The following is a 13,819-nucleotide window of genomic DNA, read 5'->3' on the forward strand; positions in this document are numbered from 1 at the left end:
TTGTATGCCCCTATTCTTCTTTAGTGAGAAGATCATAATTTTGGTTTTGCTAGTATTAACTTGCATTCCTACATCATGACAAAAAATTTCTAGTGCTCTTTCAAACCTTTAGCTGTTCTAGCAAGAATTATGAGATCATCTGCATATAAGAGCAATCTTATCACGAAGTGGGCCAGCTGCACCCCCTCACCATTGGTCTTGTTTATCCACTCTTCTAACTTGTCAATATAGAGCCCGAATAATGTTGGAGAAAGCGGACACCCTTGCTTAACCCCGATGTTGCTGTCAAAATATTTTGATATCCCTTCTGTCGTTATGATTTTAGCTTTGACTTGCTCATATAATCTGTAAACCGCTGACCTAAGTTCTTTAGGGACTTCCAGCTCTACCATTCTATCCCATAGTTTATTACGTGGCACTGTGTCGAATGCTTTTTTAAAGTCCACGAAACAAAAAAAAGCCTCATTCCCCAGAGTGTCCCAAACTTTCTCTATCAAATGTCTGAGAGTGATGCTGTGATCTATAGTAGAGTGTTTCGGTCTAAAGCCTGCTTGCCCTTTTGCACGTTTTCCTTCTGTTTCAGCCCAGTTGCTAATTTTTTGTTCTAGCAAGCTGCCAAATAACTTGCCAAATAGTGGATTGATCATGATGGTTCGGTAATTAGAAGGATTGTTTATATCTCCACTTTTGTGAAGTGGGATCACCACACTTGTCGTCCATTTTACAGGGAAACCTTCTCTATTGACACTGTTGAATATCTTAGTGATGTGTGGTGTGAGGATTTCAGCACCCCATTTTAAGTATTCCGCTTGTAGCCCATCTATATCTTGCGCTTTACCAGCAGCTAACCTCCTTATGCCTTGAATAATTTCTTTTTCGTTGAATAACTCCCTTGTAGTCTCTGTTTCCATGGCACTATGTTCTCTTAGATCACATTCGTAGAGAGTCTTGGCATATTCCAACCATTTGGTTCCTGTTATGTTATTCTCTATTTGAGTTTTTCTCTGCTGAGGCTCTTTCCAAAATTTTTTGGGGTTGTTTTAACCAAGATTAATCAACTCTATTCTTCTGTTGTTCACATACTCTTCTTTCTTCTTTTTAATCAGTTGATCATACTCCTTTCTACTTTCTCTGTTCATGTTCTTTTTCCAATTCCTTTTTGCCATTTTGCACTCCACATCAAACCAAGGATTGGCCGAAAAAGTGTTCTTGGCTTCTTTTGTGGCCCTAGATCTTTTGCACTCCTCCAATGCTTTAGTGATAGTAAGAACAAGCTTATCCTTGTCCATGAAATGTTTTTTTTCAGACTCAAGATGGTTTCCTGGAACCCTAGACAGCTGCAAAAGAGAGTCTTGAAAAGTATCATGGTTTTCTTGTGTCATTAAAACTTTGCTAGTCGGAATCATCTTCCTCTTCTGTAAAGGTTTTGGGACAATATGTTGATCTTTAAAGTGAGTGGCCACCCTTATCAAGATGGGTTTATGATCAGATTTTAACTCCATGGGGCAATCTTCTATCTCAAAGTTAATTATCTTTGCGACATAGTCTTGCGAGCATATAACATAATTAACAACACTTTGTCCATTGTATCTTTTGCATGTGATTCCACTTGATTTAGGCCACTTTTCCATACCATTGCATATAACCATGTTATATAAGCAGCATAAGCCTAGTAATTCAACACCAAAATGATTAATCTTTCCCATGCTATCCTGTGAAGATCTTTCCCATTTTTGTGTCCCTTCTTCTTCGAGCCAAACTGGATCTCTGCTTTCATTGTAACTCTCCTTAAGATTGAGAGTTTGGTTGTTTTCTGTTCTAGCATTGAAATCCCCTATTATCATTATTTCCCCTAAAGAGCTAAAGGCTGCTATGTCTTTTTTGAGTGCAATGAATGGGTCTTCTCGATCCAATCTATGTTTTATATATATTTTTGAGCCTTTTGGACCGAAGTAACAGATAGCCACCCTTGTAGAAATCTGATTCTCTGTTATTTTTATCCAAATATACTGCTTGTTTACATCTTTTTTCTCTAAGTTTACAAATCTGCTCCAAGTTTCTTTTATTAGAATGGTGATGCCTCCATGCCCCTTACCATTATCTATCTTTTCATTCCATAGTGATACCTTCTTATACCCTTCAAAATCTGGAACCCTACAGCCATCATGTTCATGAGTCTCGGTAAGCATAATGATGTCATTATCTTTAGCTATCGGCCCTAACCCAAGTCCTCTTCTCTAAGGATAACCTCTACACTTCCAACTAACTATAGTTAAATGTTCCTAGGTGGGCTTGAGTTCCTATTTATTGTGTGTGATTTTGTCGCTGATTTGGGCTTTGCCATTTTGTAGCCACACCCACTTGCCATTTTCTCTTGCTGTTTTTACTTTTTCCCATTCCTTCCTCCTTTCTTCTTGCTGAGTTACGGTGAGGTCATCATCAACATATATGTGTGTGCCTCTAAGAAACTTCCTCTTGCTGAAAATGTTGTTTTTATCCCCTATATTCCTCATTGTCACTCTAACATGTCTGTCTTTGCCTCCTCTAATCCATTTTCCAATTCTTTGAGCTTGTATGGTTGTTCCATGCTAGTCTAATTGGTCTTTAAAGAAGTCTTTAACTAAATTCGTTGTTTTCTCCTGTTCTCCATAGTCTTGTAGCCCTTTGACGATGATATTTGTTGCTTTCTCATTTCTTTCTTTTTCCTCTCTAATCTGTCTCCGAACTTATTTTTCTATGTTGTCAATAGGAGTGTTTGCTGGCCCCTTTACTATGTTAGCCCATGATCTAACTTCTTCAATCTGTTCTCTGAGTTGATTCTCTTTTATTTCCATATTAGCCATGGCATCTTGTATATTTTTCATTTGCGGGTTTTTGTTTGCTTCCGTAGCCTCTCCTTCTCTTGTAGTACTTGCTGCTGTCCTCTTTTCCCCTACTTCTTTCTTTAACAATATTAATTCATACTCTCATTTTTCCATATTAAATTGCAATTTTTGAATTTGTTCTCTAAGTGACTTGACCTCCGCTGCCAGCTTCCAGTTATCCTCAGTAACTCTTTTCATTGTGATACTTTCTATTTGGCTCCTCTCTTCAAGTGCATACACCCCTTCTTTCACAGCTACTAAATCATTCACAAAGATGTCTGGATACCACATCATAGGTGTCCTTGTGGGGCTGTAATTATTTGGTAGCCCATCCTCCACTGTGTCTATCAACTAAGAATTATCTAGCTTCCCTTTACCGTTAATATCTCTGATATTATCAAACCACTTAATTGTTTTAGAGATTTCAGTTAGCCTCAGACTTTGTTCTCCCTTCCTTGCGTTGTCTGGGGTTTGTGGAATCGGTTTCGAAAGTAAAGCTGCTAACTTCCCTCTTTTTGCATTTTTAAACTTTCGTATCTTTCTCTGCCTAATTATTCTTTTATATTATTTGGCATTCACATAGATGTAGTTTCCTCCTGTGGGTGGTCCGCTGGCTTGTGATAAGCTTAGAGTGTTTGTGGGTAAATTACCATTTGTCCCTCCAAGATTGAATGAACTCATGTGTCCAGCTGAGGGTCCTGGAAGAATGAGGAAGCTCCCTTGATTCCACTTGATGATGTTGTTGTGCATTAAACTATCCCCGTATGTCAAAACCAAGCCACTATTGCTAGAGATGTCATTATGTTTCGTAGCTTCTTCCAGACTAGTTTGCTGTTCTGTTGTTATGGGTGCCCTAACTATCTGATTCTCTGCCACCCTGTTACTATTAGATCCTGTGTTTTGCAAGGTGGACCCATCAAGTTCTGACTGTTCCTCTCTTATCTTAGGTTGATCAGTCAATGATACTTTTACAAGTATCTTCTCTGTAGATGTTTCTGTGATTTCCCCGTTTGTTACGTCCATGAGGACCATATCATTCCCGTTGGTGCCTTGTTATATGTTTTTTTATGGTGTTTTACTGTTGTAAATTTACCAATGCCAGGAGAAGTAACAAAGGAAGCCTGAACAGGTGCAAAATCAGATGTAAGAAAAAGGGAAAAGGCGTACCTAGGATCTGCCTGTCTTCCTATTGGAGGCACATGATGTTGTCTTCAAATGGAACTGAGCTAGAGCCCACTAAAAGAGAGGGACACCATAGCAAAAAAAATCATCATCTGGAAGCCCGCAAATATCAAAGCCTTTAGCACTAGATGGTCCCACTAGTTGCTAAGACTACCGACCAAACCCTTAAATCTGCCCCTGCACTAATCCCGTGCCTTGTGGACCCTGTACTGATTCCGGTCTGCTATTGTGTACGGGCTTCAAGAAGTGCTGCAAGATGAAATCTTGATGCAAGTGATGGCACAACCAAACAAACCGATCGAAGCGAAGAGTGCCTACTTGCACCTGCAGCTCCGACAAAATACCGTTGCAAAGTAATTTAAATTCTTAAGACAAAACCTAGGAGAGAGAACACATGGAGGAAATCCAATCCCATAGGATTTTATAATGGCGACATTAGCACCAAATGGGTATGCTGAAATCGGAGTGAAACACAGACATTCCCACAAATTTCTAAAGGCCAAGAACATGTTTGTAATATGACCATGGCAAGACATTTGTGAACAAATTAAAATCACAACTTTTAAATTTGTTCACTCGGCACGAACTATTACCGAGTGCCAATTTTTCTTGGTACTCTAATGAGCCAAGTGGCAAGAGGGTGTCAAGTGAGCTCGGCACATGAAGGAACTGAGTGAACTCAACACATGAAGGGCAACTTGGCACCAATGGATGCCGAGTGAGCTCGGTAGTGTGATTACCGAGTGAACTCGGTCACCACTGTAGGGTGGAGCTAGGTAGAAGAAGATGCCGAGTGAGCTCGACTTGAACTATAGAAAATGACTCCTACCAAAGACAATATCGAGTGACAAAACTATAACGTGAACTTTTCCACCATTAAAACCAGAGAACCAAAGCTTGAAACTTCCAAACAAACTTCTCAAATGCAATTAATAGAAGAAGAACAATGGATTCTAGTATGCCTCCTTGCTTTCTATTCAACTTTGATTAAACCATTACAAAATCTGAGAGCATTTGGCTTCAACTAGAAAACTCTAAAATAACCCTAAAACTGGTAAAACTTCAAACTTCAAAAATTTTAAACTTGTAGCTCTAATGGCTGCATACAATGACGCTTGGAGCAATCACTACTTCACAGGTCGAATCAAACAATAAACTACGAACTTATAGAATGACACAAAGGAGCATGTGCAACTGCAGTCACGTAACAAGCTTCCTTCTATCTCTGCAACGACTGGATCTGTTGATCACCTTCTTTCTACTTTGCTCTGCTCTACAACTTCTCTCTGATTTGCTGAACACACTAAATGAATCTAAAACATTCCTTTTGTCATCCTTCCAAAATCATTTCCCCCCTCTTTTTTAGATTTCAAAACTCACCTACTGCATTCATTGTTTATGACTGTTGTGTAGGTCATCAGGGATGGTAGGTGAGCATTTGGCTCTAGAGACAAATGTCAATATGCATTTAATATTCCAACAACATTATGTACGCCTTTTTCAAGGTGTTATTGATTAAAAAAAAAAAAACTATTCAGGTGTGCTTCCCATATGCTTATCGAAATTACCTTGTTCTATTTTGGTGTTGTGAAACTAGTTTAAATCTAAGAAAAAAATAATAACTAAACAAGAAATTGTAATTTGGCATCACACCTTAACAAACATAGGAAACCAAACAAAAAGGATAATGCACATCACTACTTGGTTCATCGATGATCTCAAGAATAATTTGGAATCATGAGATATTGAAATTGGTGGGATGGACAGTACTATATTATTTTGTAGGTTTGAGTAACCAAATCTGAGCCATACTAATTAAGTAAAAGTGCAACATTGATGTGGAATAATGAGTTGCTTTTATGATGAGGCTTCTGTAAATCTATAAAGATTTTGTGTTGGAAAGTACGAAGATGACTCATATAAATAACCAGTCTTACATGCTTCAAAATTTATTAGCTCAGAGAGAAGAAATGACTTGGTATTTATGAAGCCATTTTAACACAAAAGAATGCTTATTGACCTTCAACCCATCGCTTATTTCTACGATCTTCTTTTTAGAAAGAACAACTAAACTACCAAAGGAAACATAGACTATAGTTGATGCTTCATTTGCATTGAGCCAGTCCATAGGTTTTTTTTTCTTTTTCCAAAGACGACTACCCACGTCTGTCTTGTGGATTATTTTCATCTAGGAAAGATGAGGGAACAAGAGGGCGTACTGTTCTTATTGGAATGAGTAAACCCATGGACTGGATCTCTACTATTTCCAATTCATCGAAAAAGTTTCCAAGTATCCACGTGGCCTGAGAAATGGTACTGAATTGATTTAACACCAATTACAATAATGACTCATTTGTATTTGAAGCCTGAAGAAAGGATGAAAAATCTGATTGACATAGTTGCGGAAGCCCTGGTAGTTCTTTCACTTCTCTAATGTTCCTTGCCTCATCTTTATCTTTCACTAAATACAAATATTGTTAAGTGGAAATCAATATTAAAAATTAAGTAAACATAAAAAGAATATTATAATAATGCATAAGTACAAGAGCAACTTCATTAATAAACACAATCAACTTCTAATTGCATACAAGAATACAAGTTTTTTGAAAGAATTTAAAAATGACGACAAGATTACATCTATCTATGGACAATTGTGTATCCTTAAAAAACCCTACAAAACATAAAATACTAAGAAGAAAATCCAAAATAATTTGTTAATATTTGAATTAAGAAAATCTTACTCATTCCTTTGTAAAAGTGATAATAGATGGAATAAACTACACATGATTGCATCCAAAAAATGCTGAATGAATATTGAACTTGTTTACAATATGAGGAACCCATTACACTAGATAATTGTAGAAAATATACAAGACTCTATCATCTTGTGAATTGAGCCTTTCTATGACCTCTTCAAATGAAAGACTTCCCACCTTTCTGAACAAATCAAATATCTTATCTACATCTTTAGTCTTCTCCAAATTAGGAGAGAGCCCATCTGAAATTGTTTCAATCTTGATATCCTGCAAAGCACCAGTCATGAGTGGTAGCCCTCTCTTGCTCTTTCACCATTCTCTCTCTAACTCTCTATGTGGTGATGAAGGTCACGTGCATGTGATGAAGTGCAAGGCAAGAGCATCCCCAAAGGAGATGTCCTAGCCCCCTACTATAAAACCACGTAGCGGAAACATAATAATAAGAAGCAATAACACAAGATCTGATACCAAATCATAATAATATATTCATAAAATATAACTGATTACATGCAATGTGCCGAGTTGTAAGGCCTTCTTGGTTATGGCCAAATACAAAGCAAGTAATAGTTCTGCAAGATCCCTCAAGATCCAATCCCAAACCCTAGCTAGTCTAGATCCACCCTTTGGTAGAAACCTGTCATGCCCTAAATTTGCGAGGCAAAACACAATTTTTTTTATTTTTTCTTTTCTTTGAATAGTTATGTGTTACCTTAATGCATCTACTCAAGGTACTTGCTTAAAGGTTATGTCTATTTGATTTTGCATGCTTTAATCATTTGATTATTTATGATCCTTAGGTTTGTTGATAGGAAATACAATTCTAGCCAGTGTCGTGATCAAATGATTCAGGTTAAATAATACCTCATGCTTCCACAACGTCGTTGCATTATCAGTACAAGTTGTCTAATAGCTCATGATCCTAGTATATATGTTTGTGACATTAACATGGTATAATGGATTCTTTAGAGTATTTCTTCCCCAAAATACTTTCTATACATACTACTTTTATTGTATCTTATTGTTAATTATTGTAATTATCATTATGCTCCAAAAGGTAGATGATACTAAGCAAACTCAATCCTAGGTCAAGTTTATGAACAACCATGTATATTGATGAGGCTAAAATAATGACACCTATATCAACCTCGCCTTCATACTTGAGGCAAGATGATATTAAACTTCTAGTAGTGTCTACATATGTTTAATTATGCAATATAAGGATTGCTTAGATTTTCACTTAGTGTTGAAATGTCTACCCTATATTAAAAAAAAAGACATGACAATCTAGTACTAATCCACACTTATCTCCACTTCCATTGTAAGTAGTTCAAAGAGTAAATCTATGTGCACACATTTAGGATCTTCCTCTACCCATAATAATTTATATTCCCCTATAACTCTAGGTATTTATTTGTTATACATTTTGTTAGTGTTTATGTGAAGTACAATTCTATTACACCTTAATTGTATATGACTATATTAATCTTATTCAAATATATTATTATGCACAACTAGTTTCTCTTATCCTTACCATTTCATTATGCATCCTAATAACACAAGGAAAAAAAGAATTACACTAATTGAATTAATCATATCAATAATATAAATCTACTATTATTAACTATTACCACTCTCTTTATTTATTAAATAAATTGTAAATGAAACCTATTAATATATGGTTTATCACTAATACTAAAGTACCCCACTAACTTAATCATATCTACTTGCTAACACCCAACCACAATTAACCTCTCACTAATTTCTCACTAACACTCTTATCAAGATCCCATTACAACCACTAACATGACTTTAAACCTTATTTCCTTCACCCTAGACGTTAACCTATCATGTCCCATCCAAGGACCCTTGTTTCAAAATGCCTACTTTACAATAAAACAAATTGTTCCATGCCTAAATCCTTAATTCCTAAGCAAGGACATATGATGCGTCCATTATTCCAAGGGAAAGGTGGGGAAAGGCAACGGCTACCTAGGCAGCCAATTTGACTGCCTGGATGCCTCCCTCTGTTAACCATCATATTTCGTCTTCGTCGTTTCATGCATGAGTGTCAGTGTCCGTATTGTAACCTAGTATGCACTCTCTTCAATACGTACTGACAAATTGACTTGTTTGCTCAACGTCCAAAAAACAAATTAAAATCTATTTTAATATCTTTTCCAAACTTCCTTTCTCTACATGCTTTTCCGCTTAGTTTATTCGATAATTTAAAACAAAACATTCACTCAAATTAAAATCATATTACTTTACAATTATATTTTAAAATTAGAACTAATAAAACTAATTATTATTTCTTTTATATTAAAGTAATATTATATATAATTTAAATTTTTGATAAATATATTAATTAATATTTTTATCTAAATAATTTGAAATTTTTATAAATTTGTCAAAATATTTTTTATCTTATTTATTTAAGAATAATAATTTTTTTTGCTATCTATAGTATTTAATAATCTTATTTTTTAAACTAAAACTAATGAAATCAATTATTATTTCTTGTAAGACTAAAATGATGTTATATATGAAATTAAATTTATGAATATTAAATAAAGATTATTTTATTTCTATTTTATTATGCAAGTTGAACTTTTCTTTATAAAGTTCATTTATTTTATTATTTGAAAAATAGAAATTTTAAAAAAAAAATCAACAATCATAAATTATTAATAACCATTAAATATATACAACTACATCTAAATCTTCACTCAATCCTTGAAGTCTTTTATTATTTAATATTTGTGAATTTATTTAATATTTTCTAGATTATCTTTCTACATTAATATTAAATAAATTCATAAATAATAAAGTAATATGATAATCTAGAAAATATTAAATAAAAGATAGCATAAACATTAAATAAAAGATAATATTTTCTAGATTATCTTTCTACATTAATATTAAATAAACTCATAAATAGTAAAGTAATATGATAATCTAGAAAATATTAAATAAAAGATAGCATAAACATTAAATAAAAGATCATATTTTCTAGATTATCTTTCTACATTAAGATTAAATAAATTCATAAATAGTAAAGTAATATGATAATCTAGAAAATATTAAATAAAAGATAGCATAAAGATTAAATAAAAGATAATATTTTCTAGATTATCTTTCTACATTAATATTAAATAAATTCATAAATATTAAATAATATGATAATCTAATATGATATTAAATAAATTCATAAATAGTAAAGTAATATGATAATCTAGAAAATATTAAATAAATTAATAAATATTAAATAATAAAAGATGGCATGAACATTAAATAAATTAACTCAAATAATAAAAAATTGATTTCAAACTTCATTTTAATTAAACAAAGAAATGTGTTGTTTCTGGATTCATTTAAATTAAATATAAAAGTATAAATAGTTTTATTGAATTATGTAAATAAAATAATTAAATTAAATCAAATAATTGTTATGTGGAGAATTTAGGCATCTTAAATAAAAGTGTCACTAAATAGTGATATCAAGTCAAAATGTTCTTGACAAGTTGATACCTAAATATATAGATTTTTGAGCTATTATATTGGATAAGATAATATTTAGCATAATACAACAAGACTTCAAGGATCGAGTGAAGATTTAGATGTAATTTTATATATTTAATGATTATTAATAATTTATGATTGTTGATTTTTTTAATTTTAGTTTTTCTATTTTTCAAATAATAAAATAAATGAACTTTATAAAGAAAAGTTCAACTTGCATAATAAAATAGAAATAAAATAATCTTATTTAATATTCATAAATTTAATTTCATATATAACATCATTTTAGTCTTATAAGAAATAATAATTGATTTCATTAGTTTTAGTTTAAAAAATAAGATTATTAAATATTATAGATAGCAAAAAAAATTATTATTCTTAAATAAATAAGATAAATTTTTTTTTGACAAATTTATAAAAATTTCAAATTATTTAGATAAAAATATTAATTAATATATTTATCAAAAATTTAAATTATATATAATATTACTTTAATATAAAAGAAATAATAATTAATTTTATTAGTTTTAATTTTAAAATATAATTTGTAAAGTAATATGATTTTAACTTGGGTGAATGTTTTTTTTTTTAAATTATCGAACGAACAAACTAAGCGAAAAAGCATAGAGAAAGGAGTTTGGAAAAGACATTAAAAATAGATTTTAATTTGTTTTTTTAGATGTTGAGCAGAAATGTCAGTTTGTCAGTATGTATTGAAGAGAGTGCATACTAGCGTACAATATGGACACTGACGCTCATGCATGAAACGACGAAGACAAAATATGATCGTTAACGGAGGGAGGCATCCAGGCAGTCGAATCGGCTGCTTGGGTAGCCATTGCCGTGGGGAAACAAGGTACCTATGGAATCTGACATATGTCAGCCTTGTCCCAATTTCCCATGCCATCTCAAATGCCCATGAAGGGGGGCAATTTTTTCAAGTTGATGTATTTAGTAAAATAAAAACTAAACCTTTAAACTCGACTTGAAGTCCTTCCCATGTTGGTGCCCAGTAAAGACACACTACCCAAGTAAGCTTGTAACACGTGCTCACGTGATCCAAAGGAGGGAAAAGCCTATCTCGTGGGTCCCACAACCTTTTTCTTGCAAGTCCCCTTGGGCTGATTTGACCATACTGAAGGTGACGTCTTGGTAGGATTTGGTCACCAATGAGGAGGTCGATAAAGTTTGTCATTTCATTTATTTATTATTTTGTTTGGATTCTATGTTTAATGATTATTTAATTGTTTTATTCTCTCTTGTTTTGAGAAGTGTTATGAGTGGTTTTAGTACAACTTCTAGCATGCTATATGGGAGTCACATGTTTTTCTAATCCATATGGTAACCCCTCAACTCATAGGTTCCTACTAGGGGTACTAAAGCATATTCTTATATTATTATATTGGCCTGTATTAGCTAAGAGTCACACTTCGTAATTCCCATACAAATTCCAGAAACTAAAAAATGCATGTACAGGCATGTTTTCTTATGGAGACTCATCTATTGTTCCTTCCTTTAGTTTAGTGAGGATATTGAGGATATTGGTTTGGTAATGGGTGTTTCATTATTATTATTATTTCTCTTCTTCAATATTACAATGTAGATGTATAATAAGCAATTCCATTCAAAATCACTTTTGACATGAATTTTAACCCATGAAATGTATCTAGAAGAAGCTAAAACACAAACTAGTTGATTAATTCTATTCTTCCATTGATAAAATTGATTGACATTACATATTGCCCAAAGCATAACTATGAGCAATCTATTTTAAATACCATCTCTTAAATCATTTGATAAATTCCAAAGAGCAAGATACCAACAATGCATGGTTAATTTCTTGAGTATCAAAGAAATAAGTTATCCTTAAAGAGAGAAAGCTTCTTTTACATCCCTACTAAAAATGTTATGATACATAAATTCTTTCCAATGCAATCCAATTAGATGCTTGTTACTTAAACTAAAATGCAATTATATATGTAAAACTTCTCATATTCTTCCCTCTACATATTCAGATGGTAATGATGGCACAATATTTTTGCATTACATTGAGACAACACAATAGACTTTCAAAATCATTTCCACTTAAGAAAACATGAACATTGAGCTTTCTTTACACACTTGGATCCTCTCCACTTGAACAAGGGAGAAACCCCAATACTTCATGGCATTCCCCTTTACATAACCTACAAAACAACACAAAACTTGGAACCATGGAGGCTCACCTCCCAACCTAGGCTTCTATGACGCCACCCACCGAGCAGGGGAAATAAGAACCAAATGGGTTACACACATACTTCACCAAAATCTATATGAAAACACAACACAAGACACAATCAACACCCTCCCATGGCTTGCACAATGATTCTCCATTGGAATCATAAAATGTTGGGTGAAGGTGGGCTCTTCAAAGAGGAGATATTATAACAACATAAATAACATATTGCCAATGCATTTTGCCTCTCAAGGCCACCATAAAAATAAACAGCATATGGCCAATGTATTAGCCTCTCAAGGCCTTCAACAAATCATCTCCTCCTCATTCACCAAAACCTCCTTGTACCTCCCAAACAACACCTCCTTGTACCTCCCAAACAAACAAGATTCATGGCCTTAATGGAGCCGTTACTCCATGATATTAACAATCCTCTTCATGAGGTAATTTTTTTCTCATCTACAATGTCAAGCCCAACTTATGCCCTTCCTCCAAGGCTTCTCTTCCCTCCCAAGGGTGAGTGAAGCCTTCACACCCATAATCACAAACAACACTTACATTCAAACAAGAAACAACAAAAAATCAAATGAAGAAACAAGCAAGAAAAAACAAGGGAAAATCTCCATGAACACAAGACACATTCACCTCTCCACAACACAATGACAAAGCTCATAACACAAGATTCACAATGCAATGTATACTCCATTGGTAACTCTTCACACTTGCAACTTTTCTTATCCATATTAAAGAAAGAAATAAAAGAACATGTTTGAGTCACCAACCTTGGTCCAAGATAGGGTAAGGATAGTTGTAGTAGAGCTCCCTTCATCTCCCTCTGAAACTTAGTTGTCTCTAAAAATTAGAGAGTGGGTGAACAACCCAATAACTTGTCACCCCTCCCTTAAAAGACTCTCCACTAACCTCTTTTAGTAGGAACATCAAGCCTACCTTTTCTTAGATTGTTGTTCCACCAAAATAAGAAAGTTTGACCAAGTGGGGTTGTGAGGGTACTATCATGGAAAAAACTCACATTTTCGAATTGGTTCAAGATGGCTTTGTTTAAGGGGTTCCCTAGGCTAGGAAAACACTAAAATAATAGAATTTAGGCCCCTAACATGCTATGCTACCATTTGGGTGGCTTTTTAACAATAAAATAACACTTTAGGATCCCATTTAGGCCCCCTAAACTCCCTATCAAGTTTGAATTCGAAATTCAACATGATGGTGACCCATCCTAACACTCTCTCCAAAATGGGTGTACTAAAGCATTAATTGAAAGGAGG

At 33.6% G+C, this 13,819-nt stretch overlaps 1 pseudogene; it reads right to left on the bottom strand.

The window, feature by feature from the left end:
- Positions 1 to 5,820: 5,820 nt before the first annotated feature.
- Positions 5,821 to 7,160, bottom strand: LOC149530228 (UDP-glycosyltransferase 74E1-like; annotated as a pseudogene).
- Positions 7,161 to 13,819: the final 6,659 nt, after the last annotated feature.

The sequence above is a fragment of the Cupressus sempervirens genome, chromosome 11 (assembly GCF_028749045.1).
Source record: "Cupressus sempervirens isolate cs-2001-9-10 chromosome 11, ASM2874904v1, whole genome shotgun sequence".
NCBI classification, from domain to species: Eukaryota; Viridiplantae; Streptophyta; class Pinopsida; order Cupressales; family Cupressaceae; genus Cupressus; species Cupressus sempervirens.